The sequence below is a fragment of the Triticum dicoccoides genome, unplaced genomic scaffold, assembly GCF_002162155.2.
Source record: "Triticum dicoccoides isolate Atlit2015 ecotype Zavitan unplaced genomic scaffold, WEW_v2.0 scaffold40082, whole genome shotgun sequence".
Classification (NCBI taxonomy): domain Eukaryota; kingdom Viridiplantae; phylum Streptophyta; class Magnoliopsida; order Poales; family Poaceae; genus Triticum; species Triticum dicoccoides.
This window is the reverse complement of record NW_021269456.1, coordinates 1836-8646: the sequence shown is the minus strand read 5'-3', so window position 1 is coordinate 8646 and position 6811 is coordinate 1836. Positions and strand designations below refer to the sequence as shown.

General features: G+C 44.6%; 1 pseudogene; it reads right to left on the bottom strand.

Moving 5' to 3' along the window:
• Nucleotides 1-682: 682 nt before the first annotated feature.
• LOC119346111 lies at nucleotides 683-3781 on the bottom strand (annotated as a pseudogene).
• Nucleotides 3782-6811: the final 3030 nt, after the last annotated feature.

The window sequence follows — 6811 nt, the reverse complement described above, 5'->3', positions numbered from 1 at the left end:
AAAACATAAAGCTGCAGTTTATGTATGACACACACACAAATCACCATTTGTATAGAAGTCGAAGGAATTGCTTAGCATTACAATAATCAGTCCGTAGCTGACAAATCACACTCCACAACACACAAATGGAGAGCAACAGGATAGCAGCAGCATGAGCAGGCAGGGTGTTCATGCAGCATAGGCTGAATGCCCTCTCTTATTTATTTCTCTCAAAGCTTGTACCATGCATGCATCATCTATCCAACCAGATGATGCATGCTTACTTTGAAGCCTATATGGCTTTCATCAAGAAAATATGAGCAATACAAACAAGATCAAGATAAACCAAATCAAATCAGACTGAACTGGAAGACGCACCACCAAACCAATAGCAATGCAATGCAGATTTCACACAACCACACGGGCCAATCAAGCAGCATCAAGTAAGGCAACAACACACACGGACGCACACTCCAGAGAAAGCTTCGGCTAATTAAGCACCGTAGCACCATAGGGCCGACGTTCCTGTAGAGATCATCGACCATGGATGGATTTGATTACCTACAGTGGTGCAGCAGAACAAACCATCAATGGGATGATACTATGCACGTATAGTATCAGGACAAAAAAAAGTAGTACAGAACTACAGATAGAAACAGCAAGTTTAAGTTCGCTAACACACCAAGTTATTGATCAATATATCTCACCTGAGAACGGTGACCCTTGGCAGGTGGGCCTTCTTGTAGTATCACGAGTGGCTCGGCTCATAGAGCGAAGGGTCGTGCTTTGCCCCCAGCCCTTCCCACTCCAGGTTGTCCCACCAGTCCTTCTCGCAGTCCACCTTGGGCCGGTTGGTGGTGCTGCCGCTGACTGCCGGCAGGCGTCGAAGGCCCCAACAGCCCCGGATTCTGACGGTCTCAAGGTTCGGCGCGGACATCCTGCTCCCACAGATGCTCTGTAGGTGGGAGAGCTGGTACAGGTGGATCCTTCTTAGGTTGGGAAATCTTATAATTTCCTGCTTCTCTTGGCGCTTAGGGTCCAAAGGGAAGACTTCCTTCAGATCACCGCAGCACACGATCTCGAGCGTTTCCAGTCTAGGCAGGGTGTCCATATAGTCAGACAAGGGAAGCACATGTATGAGCCTGGGGCAATAGTCCAGGTGCAATAATACTAGGTCTTTGAAGGATCCTCCAGCTGGTTGGTATGTTGTACTCCAGTTCCAGATGTAGCATGCCACAGGGAGCTGGGATGCCCAGAATGTAGACAGAGATAAAAAGGAGTGCTGGTCACTACTTAGTTAGGGAGTGGCAAAGACCGAGCATAGCTTGGGGCACCTCTCTACTCTGCACCAATTAAGCCACCTCCACATTGCACCTTGTGGGCACGGAACGCAAGTGATGGACGAGCTATCATGCACATACAACAACCGTGCATCATCCCACATCAAAACAGGGGCTAAAGCAACACTAGTACTAAACCTTTCAGTGTTGTGTTGTCGCTGTAACGATCCTCTCTCCATACCCTCTTCATCTTGCATGTGGAAGTACCAGGCTCGAGGACCTGGAGTAGGAATAGGTGGACAAGCCCACATCCAACTGATCACACCTTCGATTGCACTGATAGCTTGCGGGTGCTCCTGAAAGACATCTCTTGCATATAAGTATTGAGAATTCTGCTGCTGGCTCCCGATGCCTTGAGCTACTTCATGACCACCAACAGCAGCTCCACTTGCAGGACACGAGGAATCAATCTCCATGTATACAAGGCTTTTCATCAATGAACGATCTCTTAATTTGTAAAAGAAAAGTTTCCCATCGTTAGATTTCCAAACGGGCAGAAGCGACCACATGAGCCGTGGATCCACTACAGATACGTACCACATAAACTCAAAAGATCCAGTTCGACTGATGCCTTGTGGTGAATCCCAAAAAGCAAGGATATATGATAATCCTGCAGCAGCACTAGCCTCCTTGGTCTTTTCTTCCCAATTATTCTGGCTAGGTGATGCAGATTGGACGGTGCTGACGTGCAACTTCTCCAAATACCATAGCATTCTATCATTCGCTGGCCATAATATTGCACGGAGCTTCTTGCAGCCTAGCAGCATGAGGCGGTTCAGGTATGGAGCTTCCACTTCTCTGAGGTCAAGGGTTTTCACTGCTGTGCCTGAGAGGTCCAGCTCCTCCAATCTCCCCAAATTTCCTCTGAGAATTATACTATTTAACTGAGAACAACCCCGAAAGGAGATGCTAGATATCTTGGCTGCAGTTGCATCTTTGTTGATGAAGCTAAATGACTCAAGCAATGGAGGCAGGACATGGTTGATGATGCTAGATGTCGTAAGGCTGTTTGTACTGTACATATTGGGGAAATGTGCTTGATTATTTGTGTCTTCGTTCTCCATAGGGACCGGAGCAGCTACTGTTACTCGAAGTACTACAAGGCTTGGTCTACCTCCACACAAATCACTTATGCTCCCATGCTTGACTCCTTCCACATTCAGCTCCCTGAGGTCAACCATCAACCTCTTCATCTTTTCCGACAGTAGCCAGTACCATTCTGTATACCTCAGATCCATCACCCATAGCTTCTGGAAACATGACATGTCTTCATTCTGACTTGGATGCTCGTCATCGTCTATGATATTTGTGCAATGGTCCAGATGGAGCAATCTTAGTTGGGCACAATGGACGAAGGGAGGAGATGCAAAACTGAAGGTGCAATGTGACAGATGTAACACACGCAGCTTGCTACTTTGTGAATGTTGGAACATGCCAACTGGCAATATTGATGTTGTATTTCTTGGTGGTTCATCTGCAGAAAGGAAGACTGATGTCACCTGAGTAGGCAGCACATGACTGTTATCCTTTATATGGAGTTGTTTGTGGGTGGTGAAATTCCAGCGGTTAACAAGTAAATCATCTGACACCTGTAGCACCGGAGCTACGGCCTTATTATAGTCGGCTTTACAATCCAAGCTCATGTTTTTCTGAAGAGAATTGCCAATGTCCCATGCTGATGAATTGTCTTGGCCCTGTATAATACCATCGCAGATCCAATAGTTTGGTGCATGTGTCTTCAAGTCCATAGAAAGCAGGTCCCTGTATATGAGGCACTCCATGACTATCTTGTGGCTCATATCGTCGGCCTGAACAATCCCAGTGCACTTGGCAATATCCAAAGCCACTTCATGCAGTATATCTCTTACTTCAACTTTAGATTCAGGAGAAGCAGATAAGCGAACATTTGTCTGACTCTTCATCTTTACCTTTTCCCCATCTTCTAATCTGAGAATCATCCGAAACCTCCCGTGCCAGGTCCACAAGACCTTGTTACCCAAAAGTGATATTACTGGGACACCACACTCATACAAATCGATGTATCTGCTGCTTCCGTTGTGGAAAACCACCAGAAATCTACTGTTATAGAGTTTTCTGAATATTTCCATCCTGATATCTGCAATCACCTCTCTGGAGCCTTCATCTTTCCCATTGAAGTCGTCGTCCTCGTCATACTGATCGAAGATGGCCATCACGGACTGCGGTAGCTCTAGCTCCTCCGCTACTGCCCTTTGCAGAGACCTCATGTTTTTCCACACGGAGCAGTCCACATGGATAACCTTATCAAACTTGCTCGATCTTGTTGATGATTTCAGGCGTTGGGCTACCAGATTGAGAACTGTGGATGCTCCCAATCCTCTCCAGCCCTTGAAGTAGATAACGTTTCCTTTGCGTGTATCCTCCAAAACATCAACTATCTCTCCTGCTGCGGCATCGATGTGTTTTGCCTGGATCTTAATCTTCTGCAGTGTTCAACAAGAATAACACCAAATGAGGCTCGCCATTTTTAGCTTTATTTCTGCAAGTCTTTCATTTCAAACTACAATGCGCATCATAACTAAAAAAACCCATAAATCAATTAAGACATAACTTATGAACACAAATAAAAGCAAGGATCAAGTGGTGCATATAAAATCATGCAAGTGAGTGATAACTGCATAATCACTGATCAAGTTGTAAAAAATTAAGTGCCAAAGACCACACCGAATATGCTATAGATTTTTCAAACTTCAAATGCTAGCAGAAGCAAGTGTAAATAAATAGGAGAAAAAGTTCTCGCCATGATGGCCTTTAATTGTTGGGCATACCACTACTGAAGATCCGATTGGAGCTCACAGCTCACTAACTAAAGAAATTAAGAAAGTAGGACACAACTCTGCAGCATTAATCACTGAAGATAAAGGTGAGTGTCACATTACCTCTGGAGGCATGATGAATCAAACCAATCTACTATTTTGGCTAGGATCTAGTTCGCACTTAGCAACAAGGCCAGCAGCTTCATGTCAAACGATGTGCGGCAGCAAATTCCTTCCTTTCCTACACATTTGAACAAGTGAACATCATTTCTCGTTAAAGAATTGGTGACTCGTACAGATTTGGCGAAGGAATTAAGTAATCTGTAGATATGTGTACAAAATGATTCGGGTCGGTACCTTGATTAATTCCGGCGCTGGCAGAAGCCTAGATAAATCGATGAGGTGGACAAGAAAACTGGAAGTTGCATGGAGACATGTGCCTTGCATAGAAGGAATATGGATGTAGCTTCGCTAGCTAGCAAGTATAGGAAACGGGATGAGACTTGCCTGCTCCCCGGCGTGTGCTCATCCGTGCTCCCGCATACGTGGCTTGTTTTGATTGGAACAAAATAAGGCCCGGCCCCACCCTTTAAAATCAGGGGGATGATTAAATAGAAAAAGAAAAGGAAAAAAGACAGCCGTAGGATGAAGTGGGAGCACGGATGGGAGCATGGGAAGGGAGCAGGCAAGCCGAATCCAAGGAAACGGGGCATGCATACACATATGTGGTGGCATTCCTTGCATCTGCTTTGAGGGACGAGACTTGCCTGCTCCCCGCGTGTGTGCCCATCCGTGCTCCCGCATACGTGGCATGATTTGATTGGAACAAAATAAGGCCCGGCCCCACCCCCTTAAAATCAAGGGGGGGGGGAGATGATTAGATTATAAAGAAAAAAGGAAAAAAGACAACCGTAGGATGAAGTGGGAGCACGGGGAGGGAGCAGGCAAGCCGGATCCTGCTTTGAGCGCTTTTTCTTTGTGCTTTGTCTCTCTAAATAAAAACTGTGAATTCCTTGCTTCCCACACACCGCATCCATCATTATATTCTTTGCTTGCTGTGTTTAAAGATACACAGGGAAATAGTAAAGCTAAAGATAGAAATGGACTGCTACTTTGTTGCCTGTCATCCCGTCAGTAGACCAAGTTATGCATCACGCTATATCTCGTCCGTCTTGAGTAACAGAGAATGACGCTTTGGCAACCCAGACTACCTCTGAAACATAAATCTAATTAACTAATTTCTATGTGCATATACTTGTACACCATTATCGTATAGCCAAAAATTGCATTTTGGACCACATACTTTTATCATATAACCATGTTCTAGGGAGGTACCCTTAAATATACATTTTAGGAGATCTTTAGTTGGGGAGCGTTGGAACTCCTGGCTACACTTGGTATGAAGGTTGATGGAGATTCAACTATCCGACCAACCTGATTCCTTTCATTGGAAATTAACCAGAAGTGGAGTGATTATGGTCAAATATATGTATATGGATCTAATTAATTCTGGCTCAATCCCTAAGATCAACACATATTTGGAAAATTAAGGTTCCCTTGCGTATCGAAAGTTTCATGTGGTTTGTCCACAAGCAAGTGATCCTCACCAAAGCTAATTTACTAAAGCAATGTTGGGTAGGAAGTGCACGATGTTGTTTTTGTGATCATAACGAAAGAGTACAATACCTATTCATAGATTGACCTCTCGCGAAATTACTTTGACGAACTATTCATATAGCCTTTAACATTATTCCTCCAGTTAGCATTGAAGCATTATTTGAGACGTGACTAGCTGGAGTAGATCATATTACTATGTCTCGTACTTGGATTGGAATATTTGCGCTTGTTTGGGCTAGCTATATGGAACTGCAGGAATAATATGATCTTTAACAGACAATATATTTTAACTTTCTTGCAGGTCATCTTCTGAGCTACGACATGGATCCGTACGTGGTCCTTACTCACTCCTACGGACTCCAGAAGCCTTTGGTTACTGGGTGCAACTAGGACGAGATGGTAGCATGGGCTATATTCAACCGGTTTGGATGACGGTGTCATAATAGGATAGGCCACTATTGGAATTTGCTTGTATGCCGGGTGAAAGTATTTGCCGAGAGCCAAATCTCGGGCACTCGGCAACCTTACGTATGCCGAGAGCTGCACTCGGCAACAATGGATTCAGACCAACTAGCCCATGTTGCCGTGAGAGGCTCCCGGCGAAGCGGCTACACCCGGCAAACACTACGTACGCCGAGAGCTACACACGGCAAAGACTAGCAACGTGGCATGCTCGTTCGCACCTGACGGTGCCGTCAGTTTCTTTAGACTTTACCAAGAGCCGAATATCGACGCTCGGTAAAGACTTTTGATGACTTCTATTTTCCTTTTTATTTGGGTGTGATTTTTGGCCTCTATTTTTGTGTCTAATATTTAATATCTTTTAATGACTAAAGTGTCAAAATACCATGACTTTTGATGACTTATGTTTTGGGTTAGATTTTTTCCGAATCTCAACTTCTAGTTAATTAAGCACTATTCTCTCCGTTCCTTTATGTAAGGTGTATTATTTATGCCACAGTGACCAAGGCAACTAAATCAATTAGGCCAGATAGAAAGAGATACTTGCAACATGGAGAAATATTATTACCGAGCACGGCTACAAACGTAGAGAAGACCCCTAGAGCAAGGGTTAGGACC